The sequence below is a fragment of the Crocodylus siamensis genome, chromosome 6 (genome assembly GCF_052110815.1).
Source record: "Crocodylus siamensis isolate JL-2025a chromosome 6, ASM5211081v1, whole genome shotgun sequence".
NCBI classification, from domain to species: Eukaryota; Metazoa; Chordata; order Crocodylia; family Crocodylidae; genus Crocodylus; species Crocodylus siamensis.
In genome coordinates, this window is record NC_143400.1 from 80,741,088 (window position 1) to 80,765,978 (window position 24,891).

General features: G+C 40.2%; 1 long non-coding RNA gene across 7 annotated transcripts in view; it reads left to right on the forward strand.

The window, feature by feature from the left end:
- The window catches only part of LOC149863062 (uncharacterized), a 110,501-nt gene that overhangs the window by 3,153 nt on the left and 82,457 nt on the right, over positions 1–24,891 (forward strand). Inside the window, exon 2 of one of the 7 annotated variants that reach the window (XR_016442920.1) lies at positions 5,614–5,677. The exons of the other annotated variants lie outside the window; for them this stretch is intronic. This is a non-coding gene — a long non-coding RNA (uncharacterized LOC149863062). The remainder of the gene's footprint in view (positions 1–5,613; positions 5,678–24,891) is intronic. 7 annotated transcript variants of the gene reach the window in all.

Sequence of the window (24,891 nt, forward strand, 5' to 3'; positions counted from 1 at the left end):
GTCCGACTGTTGATGGCACGTACCTCCTTTTTTTAGTATTATTTAGTTCCTTTGTCAAAATGTACCCAATCTGATTTATCTACACTACTATGTAGAATCTCAGTGACATTGTTCCAATCCTATTTTACCACCCAAGATCTTCGCTGGCACTAGATCAACCAATTTAAAATGGATATAAATTGTGCTACTGGTTTTGGAGCATATGATCAGATGCAAAGGACTGTATCCTATTTCCACTGAGGAATTTTTAAAATTCCCTATTGACTTCATTAGAGAGTAGAAATGCCTGCTGACAGTAATAGGGGGTCTTTCTATTGACCTCAACAGAAGCAGAATAAGGCCCTAAATTAAGATCTTTTTAGTCTGCATGAGTGTTTGCTCAGCTGAAGCTAAATATTCTAGGCAGCACAGATATTTTAGCTGACATTCTGTTTATAGATGACACAGATTATTTGAATTGTATACACATCTGAGAATACCTATGAGATGGATGACATATAAAAACGATAAACAGGGATTTTTAAAGGAGTTAAGAGAATTAGGCTTCTATCTGAACTATTTTTTTCTGAGATTTGGAAATGTATTTCCCTTAGGCCATTTGAAATTCCCAGCCAATATTTTTAACGCTATATATTGATACTGCAAGACTGGCAAATAATTACATATTTGCCCTCAGATTGCTGGCCCATACTTTCTGTGATAGATCTATTATAGCTAATATAGTAGCATGGCAGATAGCATACATTTGATAAAAAATACTGTAAAGGTATCATATTGCATATGGCAAATGCAAAATAATAAACTAATTTAAATTCAACATAAGGACACTTGTCATGTGAGCTGCACAAAAAACCCTCAAAACCTTCCCATGCATTAGTGACCCTGAGACAAATTAAATCAGTTTACAAGCATGGGAATTATTTGTTGGTCATCATTTAAAGATAGGTAAAAATATTAAAAGGAACTATGAGAAGAAAAAAAAGTTAAGCTTCAAACAGAACAGCAAACAACTTTAAACCATGAGTGCAAATTGCTCCTTAAGGCAATATACATTTTTAAAGAGAGAGTTACACAAAGGAGGGGGCCCATGTAATGGACACAGTCACTTGATTTATGCCTAATATCCAAAATGCAGACACTTCAAGTTCCGCTTTTGTCTAAAGATACCATAATCTTGATCATTTCCTCTAGAGTTGTAGGTACACATATTTTTCTGCCTCAGACATGTAACCAATTAACCAACCATTTTTTTAAGTGCACATGTATTAACGGTGGCCAGGAACCTCGCATACCATTTGTTTCTCATTGGCCTTTATTAGTGTAATATACTGCCATGGACACACATGCATGGCTTACTGTGTAAACTGAGAATTTCATATGTGTATCAAAGATAGATTAATTCCCTGATGGTGATATCTTCCCATCAGAACTGTAAAAATTATGAACGAGCTGTTTTAATGGAGAAATGTAGCTTCTTCAGATGTTTCCATGTTTCGACTAGACATTTCTACAGCTCGTCAACCACATTGAACCCGATGCCAGCGTAATGTGTCTTTTGTAGCAAAGCCAAAGAGAGGCCTTTTGTAATCCCCTGCAGCACAAATACAAATTTTGATGTTGTACATGAAGCTGAAGACTGACCCTGTGAAGGAAGAATGTAGACTTGGAAATATCTTCCACAATCAGAACAATTAAGCAATGATCGAAGTGTGAGGCTGGAAAGCTTTTAGTCTAAGACTTATTATCGTGTCCAGGTCCTAAGAGTTCTGGCAACATAAAAAAGTTATATCTGCATTCTCTGATTACAACGGATCGCCAAGGTATTTATGTTATATTGCATTATCTTCCCATAATACGTTCTGTACGTATACATTTCTCTTTGCAACTACAAGGGCTTGTTTTGTTTTCCACCAGTGGATCTATAATTTGCACATAGTTCTTTGACTTCATCTGCATACATGAAAATAGAGATTATTCAAAGTGTGCTCTAAAAACAACAGCACTACAGATTTTCCAGGCATCAGTGTATTGCATTAGAGTTGCCAGAATTAGAAACATCATCATGAACAGGTTATGCCAGGGTAATTCACTACCACTGTGACACAGAACTAATCTATTTACACTGTATTTTGATAGAAGCTCCTCTTGGCCTATTGGATACTGTGTAAACGAGAACATTTGTTGCTCTTGTGGAAAGAAAATCTTGAAGTCCAACTCGCTTTAAAAAGACGTTCTGATCCTACTCCCGGTCAAGTCAACGGCAAAATTTCCATTCATTTAAGTGGAAAACTATCACAAAGAAGTCATTTGGAAATTGGTCACATTTTCAAATGTTTATTACAGGAAATAGTTTGAAACAGCCAGAATAGCCTTTGTATTTCATAGAGCAGAAGCCTAGTCTAGTTTGCCAGTCAAGTGAATGGCATTCACCATATAGATTATATATTTATAAGTGAATGGCATTCACATTATACATTTAAGTGAATAGCATTCATCATATAGATTATATATTTATGAGTTGACCATGAGGGCTCTGAGCCATTTGTTAAAATTATGTAAGTCAATCAATAATCAGCCTTTTCAGATTTGAAGCATCCATTGCTAAACGTGATGCACCCTCATAAAATGATAGCTCTTTGTTTTCACTAGTTTATTGACTATGGGAAGACAGTAGAGTATTTTATTTTTGTTGCAAATAACTCAGACCACAGCACAGCAGAATCTTTTTAACACTCTGGATTTCTATTTGAAAGGTCTGTGTGGCACCTGTTAGGCCATGCACCCCTTGGCCACAACACCCTTGAAAGATCTTAAGGCACCCCAGGTTGCCTTGGCACCCTGGTTGAGAATCTCTGCCCTACAGTTTCTCCTCCTTTTTCCATGCATTCAATGTGAAACCCTTGTCTCAATGATGTCAGTGAGAGCCTTTTCTTTGTTTTCATTCAGGCCAGTTTCACACGTAGTGCCCTCCTTCCCTTTCTTTTTCTTCTCTTTCTCTTTTTCTCCGTTCTTCCTTTATCTTTTATTGACTTAGTTACTCCTTACAAATACTACTGTGGAAATGCTACTGCATAGGGATAGACTTATCTTTCAGTCCAGAGGCAGTGTGATGTCTAGTCATTTTAATCTCTTACAGAAGGTAGTTCAAAAGTCATGGGCTAGATGACAAGAATGATTTATCCTCTGTTTCTTTAAGTCTCACCTGCCTCTCTGGTTACTGATGACACAGTTGTTACAGTAAGTCTTGGTAATGAAGAAAGAGACAGTGTCTGATTTGCAATGGAGGCAGCTATGAAGCCATCAAACAAACCAACTGATTCTTACTAATCTTACATTACTGCGATTCAAGTCAGCGGACTTATGTTAGCATGGAACTGGTGCAACGGAGTGGAAAATCAAGCCTTAGGACCTTGACTTTGATTTAATAGTTGATCATACACAACAACGTTTAGATTTCTAGCAGGTAATGGATAACATTTTAAAACTCAGTACAATGATTTCCTACTTTCTTGTCTCAAAACTGGCAATAAAATTTCATGCAAGTTGGAGGGTTCTGGTAAAAAGCTGTTTTTCATTTTTTTCCCCAAGTACTCACATTTGTTGCTTACTAGTTTACTTGGACTTTTGCCCTTTTGTATAATATAACTGAAAATTATTTTAGAAGCACTGGTGTTGGCAACCATTTTTTTGATCACAGATCCATGAACTTCTCAAAAAAGACCTGTTCACTAAAATAAACGAAGGCTGAAGGAAAGCTTAAGTAAATCAAAATGAGATAACTTTTAACTGATGTACTGCAAATCCACACTTTTATACCTTCACCAGAGACAACCCAAAATGCATTCCTTCCAGATCTTGAAAAAGTAAAAAAAACCCCAAAACATAGCACTCCTCGCTCCCCCTCTTTTTTTCACATTTTTTAAGCCTCACTAAGTTTTAGATATAGAATTTGAGCTATGTAACTGAACTGTCAGTAAGCACACTGCTCAATCATACTGAATCTTCCTCTAATATCTGATAGCTTTTTCTTGCAACCTGTCCTTTTGAATTCCCAAATCATCATTAACTTGAAAGTGTTATTTAGTATAAGAACTGGAAGATTAGGCCCTATTTGTCATTCTAAAAATAGTATTCACTACACATTAAGGAATGAAATATACATTTACTATAATCTATCCTTACAAAAATAAAAATGCCATTGAAGTTTTTGGTAGTTTTGTATGAAAAATAGGTAGAGAATTATGTAGATACAATGGCATTTAAAATAATGGACCTTAAAAGAAAGCATGAGTTCACCTCCTCTCCATCTGCCTAAGATAGTTTGCACAGCTATCGTAACATACCGATACGTTATTGTCTACCCCTAGCTTTAAAAATTCGGGGCTTAAAAATCATGTGGTGGGATTAACATCATTGTATTTAAAATAAACTAATTTTGGAATTTTTAATCTTCTTTTGGGTTTAAAGATTCCAAGAGCTGAGACTTTAAGGAAAGTCCCAAATATCACATTACACTTGCAATAAAATATGAAGAGTTAGTAACCCTGAAGATAGAAAAATATTCCATACTAGTAATATAGGGGGAAAAGTGACATTTTAAAAGTTGTGAAATGCTGAGTTTGTCACAAGTACCTTTATTGCATCCAATATTAGGTATTCTAAAAGAACAGTGAAGCTTCCTGTCATCTGTTGATTTAACTGAGCTTAACATCCAATGAATAAATTGTATAAAGTTTCTCAGCTTGTGGGGTATACAGTGCCCAAGCATCAAATAACAAGCTACGCCTTCTACTGTGAAAGGTTTATAGCTGAGCGACTGCAGGAACACTGCTGAGGAACAGCTGAAATAAAATATTTAATGGAATCATAAATGAAATGACCAGATATTGTTTGAGAATCCAAGAGCATAAATAAGTGTCATGCCTATCTTCTGAATTCTCAGCAAAAATCACAATCTATTATATTTAGAAAGAACTCTGGAGCTGATTCCTGTAGCCCTTGTTCTGTGAATAGTTTCTTAGATGAAAATGAGACAACTCACTGATTACCTTTCCACAGAATATAAGGGCGGCTCAGCCTGACCCTACATAGTCAGTGTATCACCAGAGGTTGACTTTTATGTTTGAGGGGGGCTATAACTAGCACTGGATTGTGCCAGAGGCATATTATACCAGTCATGTTAAGGTAAATTTGTGATAGTTAAACAGTGTTAAGAGGGAAGAGCCCCTAAATCCCTTCAATCTCCCCTTTCCGGTCCAGAAACAGGCCTAAATGTGCAAAATGTTGGAGAAACCCATCATCAAAAAGACAATCCTAACACGCGAAATGTTTTAATCTATGTAAATATGTATGTGAATGCATGTATACTTATCCTCTTTCATGTTTGAAATTATGGTACTGTGCAAAAAATAGTGTGACTCTGAGACTTGTATTACATAATTTTTTCAGCATCCCCCCCGCCCAAGCTTTTTAGTTTCAATAGCTGCTTTTTGTGGTTAGTTTCTAAACCCGTTGTAAGCGAGGATTTAACAATAGCAAAAGGCCATGTGAATATGCATCCATCAGGATATCTTCAAAAGTTGCATCCATTCTTCCTTTTTGGCATTCTTTCAGTGCTCCCTGTCTAGAGCTAGTCTCTGCTCAGATCCAGTTGCTCCAGCCCATGACAGCTGCTTAGGTGAGTCAGCTGGTTTCAATCTTTTGTTATCATTTTTCATCTCTAGAATCCTTTTTATTAGTAATTAAATATTATTATTAAAATGGCATTCAGAAGTCCTTAGTTGAAATGGGGTCCCAAATGTGCTAGGCATTGTGCAAACACATTGTAAGAGATGGTCTCCCCCGCCCCTTGAAGATTTTATTATAATAAATAGACAAGATACGAAGGGAACCAGATGCACTGTGAGTTGCACAGACTTGCCCAACATGCTCATTGTTAGGCTTCAGGACAGAACACGTGTCTTGTGTGCCCCTTCCATTACACTATTGGGGAACTTAGTTTTCACTTTCCCAATAGACACTTTTTGTTATTTAGTTTTAAAAGATGATAGTTTTAAAGACATCCAGTTGTGCAAATGTCACAGGTAAGGAACTGTGCAATCTCTCCCACCCGAGTTTTACATGAGAACCTTTCCATTCTGTGTGCTTAGACCAACACAGCTACAACAAACAACCCAACATGAGGACCTTGGCATCAGTAGCATTACACCTGCTTTCCAGTGGGGCAAGGTCCCTGTCCTCACATAAATTACATCATCAGCAGGGATCTGGGTTTTCTGTTCATGACAGAAAAACACAGTACAACCTGGATTTTCTCATTTTAAGGAGAAAAACCCAGGAAATAGCGGGTTTACCCTTGCAGGCTGGCAAAGCTCCTGCAAGGGGCTGGGGGGAAGGAGGAGGGCAGTGAGGCAGGGGTGCCATCTGCATGTGTGTGTGTACACATGCATATGGCCACGAGGCAGTCTGAAGAGCGGCTTCTGCAGGTGAGTCTGGTGGGAGGGGGGATTGAGGCCCACGGGAGTTGGGCAGGGCTGGGGCTGCTGCCCAGCTAGGGCAGCGCGTGGAGCCCACAGCCAGAATGCAGGGCTGCAGGGCCTGGGCAGAGAATGGGATGGGGCTGTGGGTGGCTTGTCTGGAGGGGGTTGGCTCCTTGTCACTGCATGCACTCCTGTGGGGGGTATGGGGTACATGCCCCCCAGATTTGTGCATGGGGCAGGTGTGGGCCAGGCTTAGGCTCCTTGCCTTGTTGTCTGCCCCCTACAGAGGTATAGCCCAGTGGGTGGGACCTGGCATGGCAGGGCAGAGCAGGGCCGGGTGGGTAAGCTTCATGCTGCTGCCACAAACCCCACACCGCTATGGCAAAGCACCCCCTGCCCACCCGGCAGCAGCAAGGGACACAACTCTTGTGCTGCCAACTCCCACTGCTTCCAGGCAGGCAGGGAGCTCCTCACCATGGTGGGGCAGGGTTCACAGTGGTGGCATCAAGCCTCTTCATGCCGCTTTTCCCTGCCACGCTGGGTCCTGCTGCAGAGGCTTTAGGGGGTAGGCAGCAGGGCAGGGAGCCTGAACCTGCAGTGCGCAGCCCACATCTGTTCCCCCTCACTGGGCTCTGCTCGGGCCATGCCAGCCCTGGGGGAGGGAGACCCGAGCACTGTGCTCTCCTCTGCTGCAGCAGCTGCTGCCTCCCACATGAGGCAGCCAGGGCTTGGGCACTGCTGTGGGGGCTAAAGGGCTATGGACCAGAGTAGCCCCGGCAGCTGGGGGCCCCCTTCAGCAGGGGTGGGGAGTGAGGGGCACTACCAGGGCTGGGGGACTGTGGGTCAGGAATGAGGGGCAATAGCATGGGCAGGGCTCCGGCATATCAGGGCTGCTCAGAACCACAAAACAGTGGAGCAGGGCAGGAACAGCCACAGGCTGGACCCACATCCTGATGAGCAAAGGGGGCAGGGGGAGCTCTGATTTTCCATGGTAACCCCTCCACCCAAATTAAATGCCAAAATGTACAGGTATTTAGAATTTATTTTATTGTAATGATTGAGGCACTAGTGGCCTTCCAAGTTGCTTGAAAATTGAAATACAGCAATAAAACATTGTGTTCAACTGATACCTATCTATATATTGGGGTTTCATTTTAACTGTGGAAGAAACATGGATTTAGGGTTTTTTTAATCAGAGAATTTGGGGGGAGGGGGTTATCAGAGAATTTTCAGTTTTCAAACAAAGTAGGATTCCTGATCATTAGTGATCTCTAGTGAAAAAATACTTTAACATGTACTTGAAAAACTCATAGAAAACTTATTTTACATTCAGATTAGGCAAACTCTGGAAAGCAGGAGAGCTGCAGAAAGTTTATGACAACATCTGGCTTGATTTTTGCCTGTCTTATACAGGGGCAAAGGAGGTTTCAAACACTACAAGGCCAGAATGGAAATGTGTGATACCCAGTCTGTACAGTGTTAAAAAACTATACAAGATGCAGGCCAACAGAGAACAAGGTTCACTGGATTCACTTAAAAAGGAAGTAAAAATGATGAAGTACTGTTGCTTCTGGTTCTTCCATTACATGTTCACAAGTTTTGTTTTAATTTACCCATATTCTAAGTATCATTTCATAAAATTCAAAATGGATGTTAGCATAGATTTATACAAAACAATGCAACTCTATTTTTATAGCAATAATTAATGTTTTATCTCATGCAGTTTCATGAATTATCCATATAAAGCACATTTTACAGAAAGCTGCTTAGAGAGATTTCAGGGGACACTAATCCACAGGACTTTCATTGAAATACTAAACACAACGTCATGTGACAACCTTATCATGGCAAACCTAATTGAAACAGATTTGCAGTAATGCAGTCCCAAACTACAGAGATCTCAAACACACCAGATAGGTTTGGGGTTATGGATTTGTTATTTAGATTTGTTGGAAGATCCTCTTTATTACTCTGCAAGTTGTTAAATTATACCGAGGCATAAATTAGCCATTAAAATACACATGTAAACACACAATTTAAGCATAAACATTCTGATAATCTTAGTATTTCCCTTACTGTCCTTGTCATCGAGCTGCAGGTGCTGGGGCCCAGGTTGGCCCCTCCATGCAGCTGCCTTACTGTCCGCTCTTGCAAAAATAATTAGCAATATTAATACTATCAAATAGTCGCTTTCTTCAATTCCAGCTTTGTGGGTGACTGTTTATCTTGTAGGTCCCTAAGCAGAAATCTGTGAGGAAAGAACATAGATATGTGAAGGCGTTGTAAGGCTGCTCTGCATAGGTTGATTGTAATGTGAAGTGAGTACTTGGGTTTTTCACTCTCTAAAAACACTGCTGAATATATCACACTGCATCATAATAACCACGCTGGGTGGGTTTTGTTTGCAGATGCCTGCAGGCTCCCCCAGATGGCGCTCGGGATAGCCTTTTCTCCCACTGCTAAGGTTAGTTCCTTTACCAGCTAAAGGTTGGAGCTAAAAGAGGAATTTGGGTTTGGGAGCTCAGAAAGCTGATCCCAGAGCGGCAGCATCACCAGTAGCAGCAGCAGCTTTTCAGAATTAGTCACACGCTTTTCCCAGCCTTGGGAGGAGGAGAAAGCAACAGCTGGAGTGTGAGCTAAGCTCAGAGTATTAGCAGGCAATTGCTCTGTTTCTTAAGTGCAGGCTCAATCTTTAGAAAATCCTGAAGGGAATCAAGTAGGTATTCGCACAACCAAATTCTATTTTTTTCCTATATCACACCGAATGCTTCTGTATGCACTTCATGCAGGTGTGCTATTTTGCGGTAATAATGCTATATCTTTCTACTAGGTTTCAGGGTGGCTGGATCATTAATACACGTTTTAGTGTCTAGCAAAATTTAAAAAAAGAAAAGAAAAAACCTTTGTATCTAGCTTCAGGTTTTCAGCGTCTGTTAGTGTGTGTGAAACTGAAACAATGCCAAGTCATAATTATTGCTGTACATATCAACATGCAGAGGCAAATGCAATATAAATGGATCATGCACTGAGAGGAGACGAATAAAGAATTTTTACTTCTTTATTGCCATAGATGACTTATGTCTCCACTTCACCTATCCTTTCTGAGTTATTTGGCCCCTTGCTCATGTATTTGAACAGATTTTATGACTTTGATAGGCTATAACCTATACACGTATTTCTTTTGCAGCATGTGTAGCATGTGGACTGAGATAGATAAAAACAGATTATAAACACCCCTCTGTAGTTCTGTAAGAGTGCAGGGAACTCTGGATTTGTATTTGTAGGGGCTGGAGCTGGGCTGCTTCTAGTGCCAAGTACCCAGCCCTTAGAAATGGCTCCACAGAAACCTCAGCTCTCTAGATCCAGGATGATGAAAGTGGAAGTTGGTAAGAAAGAAGAGCTTGAGCACTCCAGCTGCGGGCTGGGGATGACATATATCAACCTCCTACTGCAGCTACAGGCTGTGTAGTCCATGTTAATTTTTCCATGGATTTCCTCGATGGTACTCAATATACCTGAGCTGGCAGGAGCTGGAAGTGCCGTTTAGATAGAAATATAACACTCAGGAATATGAATAAGGACTTCAAAATTTGGGCCCTATGCATTGCATGAAGAAGGTGAAGAATAGTCACAGCTTAAAGTAGGCTGACTGCAGTTGGAAATGAGAAAACACAAGAACATCTTCTCTACCAACTGACACCTTGTGCAGTCAGTTACAGCTGTGTATTGTGGGTGTAAAATGCTAGCTTTTTGATTTTGCACCATTTTACATCAACTTTGCACAGACATAAATTAGCCCACGCCATGCAGGATAGTGGGGAAGCAGGCCTTCAGTGTTGCCATCTATCCTGTTTTGGTGGAACTGTCCTGATTTGCATTTGTTTGCATACTCCCATTAACCTCACTTCATTACTCCCCAACACTACCATGGTTTTGGAGAACTCTCAGGGTATCATACTGCAGTAAGTTTGTTGTGCAGAAGATATTATTTAAAGGAACAGTTCCTTACGAAGGGAAGGAATTAGATGCATGTTTTCCAACCTTTTCCTCATTGAATTCCTCATACAGTATTTAAAGGATTATCAAGGAGACAAGGAGATTCCTCTTCTTTCTGTGTAACATTGGCCAATAACTGAGGTAAAGAATATTTCAGCATGGAGCCTTCAAAAATCCATCCTTGTTATTATTTTATTTAGTGAGTTTTATAGCCAAAGAAACCTTAAATTTCTTAGCTGGTTTTACAAATGCAAAGTCAAACTACATTTATTTGGAAGTAAATAATGAGTAACTTTTTTTAATCAAAGGCATTTCTCTCATTGCACCAGTGTAAATGAGGGAAGAATTTGGCTTTAATAGAAGAGATAAAAATAAAACCAGCACTGGGCAAAGCCAATTATGTTCCCCATTGCCTAGGGATGGGCAACCTAATTTACAGTTGACATTGATTTGATGGACTGACTCATCTTTTTTCTGACCTAGCTTTTGAAGTAATTTTTATTGTAAACCAATCATTACAATGTAGGACTTTCAGTACCATCAGTGTCACCATGACAAATTTTCACATCAGCATTAGCCTTGCTGCTAGGGTTTTTCTTCCCATTCTTCATTACTTGACATGCTCTAGGAGGTAACTGGACATATTGTACCTAGTTTCTATCCTCAGTACGAGCCTTGGGCATGGAGCTAATGGATTGTGTGAGGGATGCTGTGCCAAACATTATAGTATTGACAATGGGGGAGATGTTACTAGGAAAAAAAAACTATAGCAGAGGAAGTGGTAACATTACATTTACCTCATTTGTTTTGTCTACATATGAAGAAAATTAATTGGCGGGGGGGGGTTAGGAAAACATATTTTCTTCTCCTTTTAGCTCCTTTGTAACTCTGCACAGCCCAGCTTGCCCTGCCCTAAACTATAGGTTATGTAGTTCCAAGCATGTAGGGAAAAGTCCATTTAATCCATCCAACTATAAAACCACAGTGATGAGCAAAGACATGTATTGGACCCCACCTATGCTCCACGCCTGTTCAGGAGGATTAGTAATTGGGTGCTTACATTATGGTTGTGCCTCTGCTCTGTGACTTGGCAGACTGGAATACCGAAACAGAGGCCTGCCCCTTCCTTACTCCTCTACAGGAAGGAGCAGATGCCGTGTGCCCCTTAGCCTTGCATACAGATATCTAAGGTCTAGGACAGGTGGTCATTATACTGAGTCTTAAAGCAGCATATTGTCCCTTTCAGTTCCCCTACCTGGACAGTCTAGGATTCTGTCTCGTCTTTTATGAACAGAGCATGAAATCCCATTTATTTTCACCCAGTATTAACAAATGGTCAGTATTTTAAAGATTCCATACCTAAAAGTCCAGTTCCCCTTATTTCTACGCTCTTGGGGCTTGCTAATCACAGGAAGAATCCTGTGTTAGTTTGATAATATTTGAAACAAAAACAATAAATGCTTGGAGGGATTAAAGGTGTGCAAAAAAGCAACCTGTTCTGACAGCTAGGGACAGACATTTGAAAAGCCCAAGCCTGAATTGATTCAATCTTTGCAGGTTAGTTTAACCTGCAGAGACTGAACATATTTGCAAGTGGATAGACATTCACTTTTGATTCAAGAAATGCAGGCATATGCCTGCAATGGCTCAGGCCTGAAGCCTGGGGGTGCTAGAGGAGCCCTCCCTTCTCTTCCACAGGGAAGCCGAGCTGATGGGGGGGCATGGCCAGGCTCCAGCAGGTCTGAGTACAACTGAGGAGCGGTTTAAGCCCCCACCTTGGCCTGCAGTTTTAGGAAGTAGGGGAAGAGGGAGTGTGGCCAGCTTCTGTGGCAGAGGAGGAACACGGCCCATAGCAGTGGCTCCCTGACAGCCAGGAGCAATCCAGGCACACAACTCCACTTCCCAGCCCTGGAAGGGGACTCTTTCACCTCCTCTTTTCTCCCTCTCCCCTGCCACCATGGGGCAGGAAGGGGGACTCCGTGTGGCACTGCTCGGCCTGTGCCAGCCTGGGCATGGGGAGCGGCTGTCACTGAGCCACAGCTGCTGGAAAGTGCCCTGCTCCTGCAGCCCGTGCCAACCCCACTCAGCCCTGGCTGAGGCAGCTGCATGGTGGGCCCCAGTGGCTGTAGCTCAGTGATAGGGAGCTGAGCCCTGTCAATGAGAGCAGCCTGGGTGGTTGCTGGTCGGACAGCAGGCTACCCAGGCCAGCTTGGAGGTGCCGGTGGGCCTGAAGCCCAGCATCTGCCTGCCACAGGGGCTCCCTGTGGGTGGACACATGAGGCCCCATGGCACCTCCAAGTCAGCCCAGGTAACCTGTGCATGGCCAGCTGCTGCCCGTGTGTACCAGTCAAGGCTGCTCTCACTGACAGGGCCCAGTTTCCCAACGGCTGCAGCTCAATGACAAGGAAGCTGAACCCTGTCAGCTTTCCTATGTCAGTGCATATATGCCCTACAAAAAACTATGTTGAAAGAATATTATAAAGATTGTAACGTGAAGTTCAAGGAAATATCTGAATTGTGGTTGCCAATTCAACCTTAATTCTGCCTGTTATATTTTCTGCTTTGATAAAGATTTTATTTGCATGGTCACACTTGTGTTTTTGTCCTCCAGGATAAAATGAGGAAGAAAACTGAATGTTCATTGTAATATGCCCTAGATATCTATACCTCGCCAAAGTTTGGTTGATTGTTTTTATAAGCAGGGGTGGTAAACCCAGTGTAAATCACCCCTTACTCTCATTGTCTCCTTGGGTAACTGATGACCCAATTTTAGTGTCTGCTTTAGGAAAATCTCAGTTAGACCAAATGAAACTGAATTATAGGCAGAGAGCTTTCACTAGGGCCTTGCTGGCCTGGGCTAAATGAGGTAAGTGGGTTGGTGGCTAGATAGAGTCTGCACCCATGGGCGAGATCTCTGTGCCATCTTGAAATGCAGTTAGAGAAGAGGGTAGGCTAGAGCCCCACAAGCATGGGATCAACAACCAGACATTTCCTCACCGAGAGTTCAAGAAGGAAGCAGGTTCTAGTCCTGAGGCTGGAGTTATGAAGGAACTGACATCAGCTCTGTGATCTGCCTTTTGCATGTGGACATAGGCCTAAATGGTGAAGTTCACCCAAATGTTCAGAAATTAGAGCTGTGAGGGGAATGGGTGGCAGAAAACAGGCAGATTAGCTGTTCAGAACTATAACACTTAGGACAGCTCTTAGACGCATCTGAGATCAGCACTTTGCCCTACGAGGACCCTCAAATGACTACAACTCCAATGACAAATAGTTCTGGTGTACTTATTTCAAGAGCAAACCTGACAAAGGAGCAGATTGCCTTGGGGGTCTTACCCTTCTTGTTTATAATAACAAGTTCATATCCCAAAAGAAATAAGTTCCTCTCCAAAGCAGCAGAGCATGCTGCTCAGGCAGGAAGATGTTCAGCCAGAAAGTGTTACATTAACTTTGGAGTTGTTTGCCTAGGATGGCTTGCTTCTAGAGGGGAAATTCATGTCAATGGCCTATGTCTTTCTAGGGGTGGGAGACAAAGAGCTGGCTACAAAACAAAAAAAGGACTCAACACTAATGTGTTTCAGCCTGTGCTCAGGTTAGATATACTGCTGTCCAGTTTATACAGATTATGGGCCTAGTCTTTCTCCCACTGGCTTCAAGAGGGTTTGAAGCTCAATGGGACCAGAAGCTGGTACATTGTGTTCATACAGCTGATGAACTTCATAGTTAGATTCCAGGAGCAGTTAAAGATACCTATAAATCCACACTAAAACCCTTAAGACGTACACTGAGTGAGTTTTAGCTCTGCTGGACTGGCTTAGATGTGTGTACAGTGGATATGTCAGCAGTGTCTGCATTTATCAGCCTGAAGCCTAAACATATTCTTTCATAACAGCCAAGGGGGCACAGTCAAACACCCTGAAGGAGATTGTGCTCTTTAGCTCTGCAATTCTCAGGTAGCATTAAGTATGCAGGAAGCATTTGCTGATCTGTTGGAGATGCAGTCCCTCAGTGAACACGCTGCAGACTCCTATATGACTGCTTCCTTGCAGCACAGGTAGAAGGGGCTGGAAAAGCATGTTAAAGAGTAAAGAGAGGAGAGGGTAGAGCACTACCTATTTGGTTAGGGCAGTGAATTACAGAGTTATACTCTTTGCTGTCTCCAGCTTATTCTCTGCTACTCCCATCCTGCTCTGAGCAATTATGGTGGGTAGGATAGCCATGATTTTCAGACCCTCTCATGGCTCAGCTAGTTTCTTAGTCTGTTTTCCTTAGGGCTCCACAGCCTATCAGGAATGCAGATGGTGGAGCAGTGACAGATAATTTTCTTTCCTCCCTGTAATGAAGCAGCCCAGCCATGAGGGGAACCAATGAGTAGCTGCAATGAGTCAAGGCCAGCAGTTGATCATATCACTGGTGCACCTGGGGCTATAGGCAGAGTTGAGCGAGGCAGCTGGGAAAACGGTTACCATGCACCAAGGCTGATTCAGACACTTCCGTTTCAAGACCCCAGGTGTTGACACAGAGAACATGTTTCCATTGATAACCAAGTGCAAGCTGATGCCCCAATTTAGAGACACAAAGTTGGACAACTCTGATACACGTTGCATGAATAGTAGTGCATAAACACCTCTGTTTCACACAGCATGGCATACACGTGGAATGATTTCATGGAATGACTTTCTGCTGCATAAGTGGACATCATGAAATCCCGGCCATCTCTGTGGTATTATTTTTTTGCATCGCAACTAACATATTGCAGTAAAAAAGCAAACCTCAGATGATCGAGCAGGAGGATAAATGCCAAAGAGTGGAAGAAAAAAATACAGTTTCAAACTGCCCATGTGTGGCAGAAACAACTTCTGTGAAGGCACATGTTCAGAACCATTCCATAGTTAGTAAAAGCTCAGGGCTGTGCCAGTCATCAACAGAATGATAATCCTAATTCCACAACAATAAAAAAAGTATAGGCATATATTCTACAATACATAGATTATCCTTTCCTTCCATATCCTTCTTTCTAATGCTCAAGAAAGAAGGAACTAGTTCTGATGTGGTAGTAATTTCTATTTAACTTTGACTAGAGAAACTTATTCTTAAGTTGGTCAGAAAAATTTTGATGGGATCATTTGCCGTAACCAAATGCAATTCTATGGAAAATGAACCATAGTGTCAGTTCATATCAATGTCGCTGAAATTGCATTTGGAGTAAAACATAGGAAAAGAGTCCTGGCACTAATGAACAGAAAATTTTGACATTTATTTCATGTTTCATTTCATGTTTTCATTTTGAAATTACTTTTCTTTTTAAATATATTAGAATGTGTAATAAAAATAAATCCAAACAAGCTGTTTTGATCCATTCAACATGATTTTCCCTGAATTTTCCTTCAAATAGAAATTTTGATTTTTTTTTGATTTCATTAGAACTGAGAACCGAGCCAAATTTAGAAATCTTTTGTAAACAGAATTTCTGTTTTTGTTCACCTCTCTTTCACATTGGTTTTGACCTGTATTTTTAAAGTCACAATATAGGTTTCTACAATCGTATTTAGGCACTTGGGGGCAATAGGCATTTTAGTTAAGACATGAATATTTGCCAATGTCTTTAATAGACTTTTACCTCAGTTCACTCAGGTCATGCCATTGATATCCACACCATAGATTTAGTACTCTATATTTAGGCACTCGTTTCTGAAGTTTTTATTTTTTAAACTTAATCCTATTTCATTAAAAAAAGAAAGAAACATGTTCAACAAAGCTTAGCTGATGGCACAGTTTTCTTAATACTTTTACCAGGTTTTGAAATATAGAAAACAATTTAATAGAACCATAGATTTTAAAGGTAGAAAGGATCATCTAGTCTGACCTTCTGCAAGCCAAAGTCATGGAACACCACCCATTGATTTCTTCATCAAGTCTGTAACTTGTTTCAGCTGGAGTGTTTTGGTTTTTTTTAAAAAGACATTCAATTTGGGGAAATTTCTGCTCTGTGGTCTTACCCAATACATCATTGGAAAAAAATACCAGTTACTGCATATTAATTTTACTTCCTAGTAGTGCTGTTATGGTAGGCAGCAAGTTATTTCCTCGAAGTAAATTACCCACTCTAGTTAACTACTTGGCTGAAACATACACTAATATGTTGGTTTTTAAGTATAAATACTGGTAACTAATTTCATGAGACTATTGCTTGATAGTAAATCTAGTGGAATTTGATCTCATTTTGATTGATGTATAAATTGGTTAGTAATTATTTTTACATGACTAGCTTTCCATAAGATCTGTCTTCTAGCTAAACTTTAATAGGCCTATATACCTTAATACTGTTTTTTAAAGAGGGGAAAAAACCTTTATATAACTCATTTTGGGGATTATAAAAGCAGTAATTTTCTTGAAATTGGTCCTTGATAGAGTTAATAGCTCTTGGCTTCACCTCAAGATAGTGAACAAACGTATCATTAACTGTGGTTAATGAAAAAATAACTTTTATCTAAGTAATACAGGATGAAAAATCATTATAAATCATACCCTTGGTTATTCATGTCAATAATATGAACAAATGAGTTTGAAAGTTCATACATGTATAAATACACAGTGTTATAAGTAAAGACAGAGTGTGTTTTACAAGTTGTTACTAAGTTCTTCTTCAGTTTGTGTTAACATCTGCTTCCTAAAATTTTCAAAATGTTGCTTCAACCTTTCCTAAACTATTGTGTGTAGAAATGGAGCATGGTGAATAATTTAGGACACAATTTATGAAGATTTAGTAAAATAAAACTTTTGATCTAAACATGGAATACTCACCTTCAGTAATATTATCTACACCAAACAGGAAGGTACTAAGACAAAATTGTGATGCTAAAAAAATAGCAGAATCATTAGAGTGGATCACAAGATATGATTGTATGATGCATCACAAAATTATGCAGTAGAATTTTTAACTTTTATATGCTATTGATAAAAAGCACCCACTGGAACTTGTGAAATTGGTCTAGTTTAATTTTACTGAAAACAACACTAAAAAAAGATTATAAGAATGATCAATAATTGACTTAGTCTTAAAGCTTGTTATAAAATAATTGCAAGAGGGATTTTTTTTTTTTTGCATAGGAGGTAGGGAATGAAGCATTTGCCGCCTTTAAAATATATTTATGCCATGAACTGATAGATGAAATGATATGCCATAATTTTTCCCCTTCAAAAAAGAAAGAATAACTGAATAATTACAGAACCTTACTACAGATCCTTAGAACATTAGGATAATTTGGTTGATTTAAAGGAATATATAAGAGGCATCACAGTTGCCGCAAGCATCTTCTCACCATGGTTAAGCCTTTCTGGCATTCTTCCTTTGTCTTCTAGTTGCTCCCACCCAGCACTGTGCTGCTTTCTAAGCAGTAGCTTGGCTTAAAGATGAAGCTTTGTCAATGCTAGTGCAATCACTATTGCTTTATCACCACAGAAAAGGGTAGAATTTATACAAATGTTCTCCTATCTGTACTGAAGCCCCTGGATGTGAATAATACACATCCACATTTCTACAGGTCTGGGATGGTGTAGCTGAATGGTGGGAAGGGCAAAGTATCTGCTAAGCAAAGCATGCAAGATGATGCCTAAAAGCTTAGCGAAACAGTAGTTATGAATTGTGTCTTTTCTCCATTTCCAGGGGTGCTGAAGTGAAGTTTAGCAGCGTTCAAGGTCAGTATTGTTCAAGGTCAATCTGAAATTCTGAGTCTTCAATTGGCTGTGGATGTCCACTATCTATACAAATGAGAAGCCATGCACATTTTTTCCCTTTGCAGTAATCTCTGCTACACATCTACCATTAGCATAATCTGAGTTGAGACATACAGGATTTTCACTTATTTTTTCCACCTCTGAATATTTTCTTACAGAAGGGAACGATTGAGATGTTTATTTCTAGCTCTTCTCCCTTATATTTAGAAGATGGAAACAGCCGTCCAAAAATTCCACTCATTACTCTCCTGTTTAATAACAGTCAGTTATCCAACCTAAAACCAAAGATACCAGGTAACTTAGGCACAAGAATAGTGCATATTCAAAATACTGACTTGCTACAACTATATATGAGTATTTAGAGGTCCCATGCTAGGTTTGTATTGTACAAGCACACAGTGAGAGGCACTTATCTCCAAGGCTTGTGGTTTAAAAAAAACAAGACAAACAAAGGATGAAGGGGACAAAAAGCTGAAGTAACTTGTCCAGGTCATCAAACTGCGTAGAAAACAGAACTCCTTTCCATAATGCCCTGCCCATTAGCTCACACTACCTTCTATGGGATCATTGGCATGATTGATTTGTATGAAGACTTCTTTTACTAAAGACAAGGAGTAATTTTCTTGACAGCTCCTTTTCCTCTCTGCTTAATGTACCCACTTTCCTTTTTCAAATTTCCTTTTTCAAGTTCAACCAACTCCTCTTTTAGGGTCAGAGAATGTGTCCTCTATTGTTTTTCTCCTCCTTACCTTCCTTTGTTCCCCCTTCCATTAGACAAGAACGTGTTCTTTTAGGGGTATGTATCGCCTTCACTTTTGCTACCTGACTAACCATTTGATTCCATCGTTCTTCTTACATATCTTGTTGCAGGAACTGCAGTATCTGAGCCTGAATATCTGGTACAGCAATAGATAAATCTATCTCTACATACAGTACCGAGCAAACAAGTTACTTCTTGACATATCTGCAATTTGGATTTATAAAACATGGCTGGATTTTGTCATACTCTGCCTTTTAGTATAAGAAGGGTTGTAGAAAAGGGCTGAGGAGGATTTAAAATATATATATTTTTAATGTATTTCCAAAACAGCAGTTCTCAGTTTGGCTGCATAAATCAACAGTTTAGTCTTCTTGAGGAAACAAATGGAAAAGAAAGAGGGGAGGGTGGGAGAGGGGTGAGGGCACTGGATCAGATCACAGAAGGAATAACTACAAATTATCCTTCACTGGATGCACTTATGACTAGAAGAGAAAATAATATAGTTCTTGAATCTGGTTTCTGTTATAATAGTATGAATCAGAAATGACTTTATTGTCAATGGAGTAACACCGAAGTTAAACCGGCCTGTGTTAGAATCAAGCCTAGATGCCAGCCTTTTTTGACTCCTTTGTATTTTGTGAAAGTCCTTTAGCTAGACTGCATTTATGCTTAAGATGAAAGCAGTTGCCTTCAGTGGAACTATGCAAATAATTTAAGTTAGCATTATGCTTGCTTTATTAGATTGGGAGCCAAATTCTCAGCTATTACTTATTCTCTACCCTAAAACCCTCAAACAGGAGGGGAAAATGTTTCTTTATGATTAAATAGTAGAATTAGTACAGTAAATATAAAATATTTCTTAAAATAATTGTATCTACTATGTAAATGGACAACATAGTACAAGATACATCTGCGTAGGGTGGGAAGGTGGTGCTGTATAGAAAACTTCTGAGCTTCAGATGTGTCTTCAGAAGGACACTTAAAACTTCCCCTGAGTTCTCAGTTTTGGTAGGTGGCAACATATATTTTATACCCTGTAATATATATTTTTTTAACTGTAAGGAAATATCTTGTAGACACCTGTTCTACAACTGAAAAAAGCAGTCAGAAAAAATGCAGGCAATGAACAAATTGTATTGGTCATATGCAGAGCTTTTAAACATGCTGTACTTTCTGGGCACTAGGGCTGTATGAAATACCATTGTTTTGTTTCAATGTTCATTTCACCATTTTGAAGGGACAGTGTTTCGTTTCATCATTTTGTTTCATTTTGAAGCACTGGTTCATTTCATTTCAGCGAAACTGTTTCACTGTTTCAGTGCATTTCAGCGTTTCACCCATAGGCTATATTGGGGGATCACGAAAATGCCTAAAGCTGTGTCATTTCCTGCCTGATTCTGATGAGAAGTGCAGGGAAGGTAGCCCCTTCCAAGGGCATGAAGCCTGCCAAGGTTCAAGGAAATAGGTATAGAGGTTTCTGGGAAACTGTACCTCAAACTGTTCAAAACTCGTAACACTTGCCAGGAGCCTCCTGTCACCTGGCGCACAGATCCAGGGGCCGGCATTAAGTTGGGGCTGTGCCAGACTCCCCCTGGGGCTGCGGGCCCCCAGCTCTGTGCCGGATGACAGGAGGCAGCCACTGCCACCTGGGACCGGCACTGAGCCCAGCTCGCGCCCAGCTCTGGGGAAGACCGATGCTGCTGCTGGCCTCAGGCAGCAGCGGCGGCCTCCTGTCATCCATGATGTCGTACATAAATGTGCAGTAGCTCGCACTACTGCACAGTAGCAAAGGCGCATAGCCTTTTTGTGACTCTTCATGAGCAGTAGATTAATTCTTTGCGTTAGCACGGTTTTTGCTCCGATGCACAGTAGAATTAGTCTACTGTGCATTAAGAGCCTTGAGTAGATGTGCTCCAGAGCTAACACAGTAGCATTTAAACAGAACTTCAAAGTCGGTGTATAACACCGTTGTGTATTGCATCCCAATCAAATTACAGCCGAACATTTTAATGAGTTATTGCAACTACACCACCGATATTAGTGAAGTGCCCAGAATATACAGGACAACATTTAGACCACTGGAGCAGCTGCTTTCTTCTGACTTTTTATCTACACTGTCAAATCATGCCGTTCTTGATTCTCTGCTAGGAACTTAACAGCCGTGAACTGGGCAAAAGGTATGTTTATGTTATTTTGATTTTGTCACATTTTTCTGAGATGGCCAGTTTTCTACATTTCCCAAGTTATCAATCATATGCTTCAGGGCTTAAGAGAGGCCCAGAATTCACTAAATACGTGGGAACTGAGGATATTCAACATGATTTAGGAAGTTCTCAATTTTTTTCTGATTTTAAGGCTTTGATTTTCCAATGAAAAACCAACCTTTTTCAAGGAAGGTAAATACTGTTCAAGATAATGTCACTTAGTTAAAAAGCACTTTTCCTTTTTGGGGGGCGGCAGGAGAGCCGGGAGAAGGGAATTAGATCAACTCTAGTTTCTATGTATCCTCAAAATATAATTAATTTAGATACATATACCCTCCATGATAGGAATCCTGCGTTATAAATGTACTATATTCACCCCTTATATATACACTACCACTTATTGCATTAATTAGGTTACTCATTCACATGAGTAGTTTTCAAATCTTATTGAATTTGATACCTTGTTAGAGACTTTTTTGCAGTGCAGAATATTATACCAGCAACATAATACAAAAAACGCTTCTAGCATGTGAAATGTGCAATTATAATAAGCAAATATTTAACTCATACTGTCCTCTTGGGATCCCAATCACAATAAGAGACTTAGAAGAATTAATTGTTTCATCAGTGGGAAGCAGATGAGAAAGGTCCATAGTCAAGGTGGACTGTTAGTTATCTCTAGCACACACTGGGGCTAGCAGCAAGACTTATTTTCCGGAAAAGGTTTATGCTCGTGCCATAAATGCAGGTTGAAATTTATTTTGTGATCAAACTACTGAACACACAATTCATTTGTGTGTCCAGTTATAGCAATATTAAATGTCAAACTGTCAACTACTGGCAGTTTCAAAAGAGAAAATTAAAAAACACATATGCCCACACCCTCACTTCTCTCCCTCACCCCCCTACATGTGTATTTTTTGTGGGATAGTATGAAGCTGCACCTTTTTAAGGCAGTTTTTCACAGAGTCTGTGCCTAGAGGCCCTTCTACACATTCAAATTAAAGCTGGATAGAAACCAACTATAGAGTTGTTACACATTTTCAAGCACTAACTTTATAGCTGGTTGGCTCCTTTCAGGGGTTACTGTTGCCTCCTGAGTCAGGGGGGCACAATTTGTGGGTGAGCCTGGGGGGCAGGCCAAAAGCCCCATATCCTCTCCTATACTTCTGTGCCATGGCTTAGTGCCTCCCCAACAAACTGATGGCCCACACAGCAAAAAAACTACCCAGTCCTGAGCGGTGCTGAGTTGGGGGCCAGTCTCAGGGGAGCACATGCCCTCCCTTCCCCTCTCTACCAGTTACCTGTGGGTCTTTTTATAATTGGATAGTCATTTTTCCTGTGTGGTAATTACTTTGGGTTGGTCTAAACTTATTGTGTGATTATCCAGTTGACTGTGTGCTAATGACTTTACACTTGTGGACAGTTTTATTTTTGCACACGCAGCTGTCTACATTTATTGTGAGATTAACCAGTTAATTGCATAATATATACAATGTGTAGCACGGGCCTTAAGGATATCCCTTTGATACACAGAGGGAAGACGGATATCCCTCTGATACACAGAGGAAAGAAACCTCTGCGCTCAACAGAACTTATAAATGGACCTGGTTGTTGAATAGCAAGGGGAGAAAGTCTCTTTGTGACTTCTCCCTTGATGTTTCAGGAAGGATTTTGGACAATTTAGCCCTAAGGAAATACCTAGTACAAAATTTAAATGAAAATCCCATTTCTGTTTCTTCAGAGTCTTCTACCTTTCACACAGAGCTGGAATAGCTCTTTGCTTTCTTACTGACTGGTGCTGCGACATGTCATTATTCATGAGTATTTTCAGCAGGAGACAGATGTATGAACTCTCATTTTCTATGGAAGATTTCTTATGGAGCCAGCATTAACAAGCAATGATTAGATAAGATGACACCACAGGAAATTCAAGATGGAAAAGGGCCAGAACCAGTATACTGCAGAGCTTAAAAGTCTGTCAATCTTCTTTTAAGAAGCCCTCATTTAAGACAGTTTTTTTCTATTCAGAAAAATTCTTTTAAAGGCACCAACTCTTTAATGATGCTTAATAATCTTTGATTTGAAAATAAGTAGAAGCAGAAGCCAAAAACATGCTTAATAATATTGCAGCCACATTCTGTCAGCCATTTGTATTTGCAGCAGGAGACAAATGCATGGATTCTTCTCTTTAAAAAACTATCAATGGTTTTTTTCTTAGAGCCAGCATTGCAAGGATAAGAGTAGCTCAAAACCACAGGAAATTGAGAATGGACCAGTGCTGGTTAACAGAGGAGTTGACACTTTGCCAGCCTCAGCTTAAAAAGTATTATCTTTTAAGGAAATCAGGTACCTGTCATCATCTTAGGAGATCCATTATAGAATTATCCCGGTATTCACTTAGCAGCATGAAGGTCTCATGATTCGGAGTACTGCATATAAAATATATATATAAATTTTTAGTTTGATGTTGGACTTTCACAAAAGAAAAAAAACTGATAAAAGGATAAAGTTAACACAAAACAAAGCATAAAGACTTGGCTCTCTTATCCTTAATTAGTCCTGATTCTCTGTTCACCATGAAGGAAGCAATGGAAAGATAGAGAAGACATATTCTGAAAAAAAAGCAGGCTTTATCTAATACCTTCCTTTCTTTTGCTATGTGCAGAATTAGCACTGTTCAGAAGCCTTGCTATCAGGATTTCATACTGAAACCTACAGGTTTTCCTGGACCTGGTCCTGTTCAATATGTTTATTAATAATCTGGATGCTGGCATAGAAAGCTTTTTGAAAAAGTTTGCAGACAAAACAAAATTGTAAAGGGCTGTGAAGACATTGGGGGCTGCAAGCACAATTCAGAAGGATCTCGACAGATTGGAAATTTGGGCTAAAGCTAATAGGGTGAAGCTCAGTGCGGACAAATGCAAGGTGCTACACGTCAGAAGGATTAACAACAACAAAATACAAAATTGGGGACACCTGGATGGATGGCAGGTTCATGGAAAAGGCCTTGAGAGTTTTGGTAGATCATTCAGTACGAGTCTATAGTGTGATGCAGCTGCAAAAAAGTCGAATGTGGTTTTGAGATGCATCAATAGAAGCATTACATGCAAGGCATGGGAGGTGATAGTGCCTCTGTTCTTGGCACTGGCTAGCCCTCATCTGGAGTACTGTGTGCAGTTCTGGACTCCACATTTTAAAAAGGATGTGTAGAAGTTAGAGGGTGTCCAGAGATGGGTAATGATGATCAAGGCCTTGGCAGGCAAGTCATATGAGGAGAGGCTGAAGGAGCTAGTCACGTTCAATTTGAGGCAAAAGTACTTAAGAGGGCATGCGATGGGTATCTTCAGATACTTGAAGGGCTGTCATAAAGAAGAAGGAAAGCACCTTTTCTCTCCTGCTGCAGAAAAGAGGATACAAACCAATGGTTTGAAGTTGCACCAAAGTAAATTTAGATTGAACATCCAGAAAACATTCTTCTTCACTATAGGCGCATCTACACGAGATGCTTTACTTTGTAGTAGAGCTGCTTATTGCACAGTAGGCATCTGTGTCTACACATGCAGATGCTTAATACACAGTAATTGTCTCTAATTGTGAGTAAATTTGCCACCTGCAAATGCAAGTAGCAAATTGACTTTAGATTAGTAACTGTGCAACAGTGCATGTGTAGCCCACCGTATTTGTGGGGCCAGATACAATACAAATGTACTCC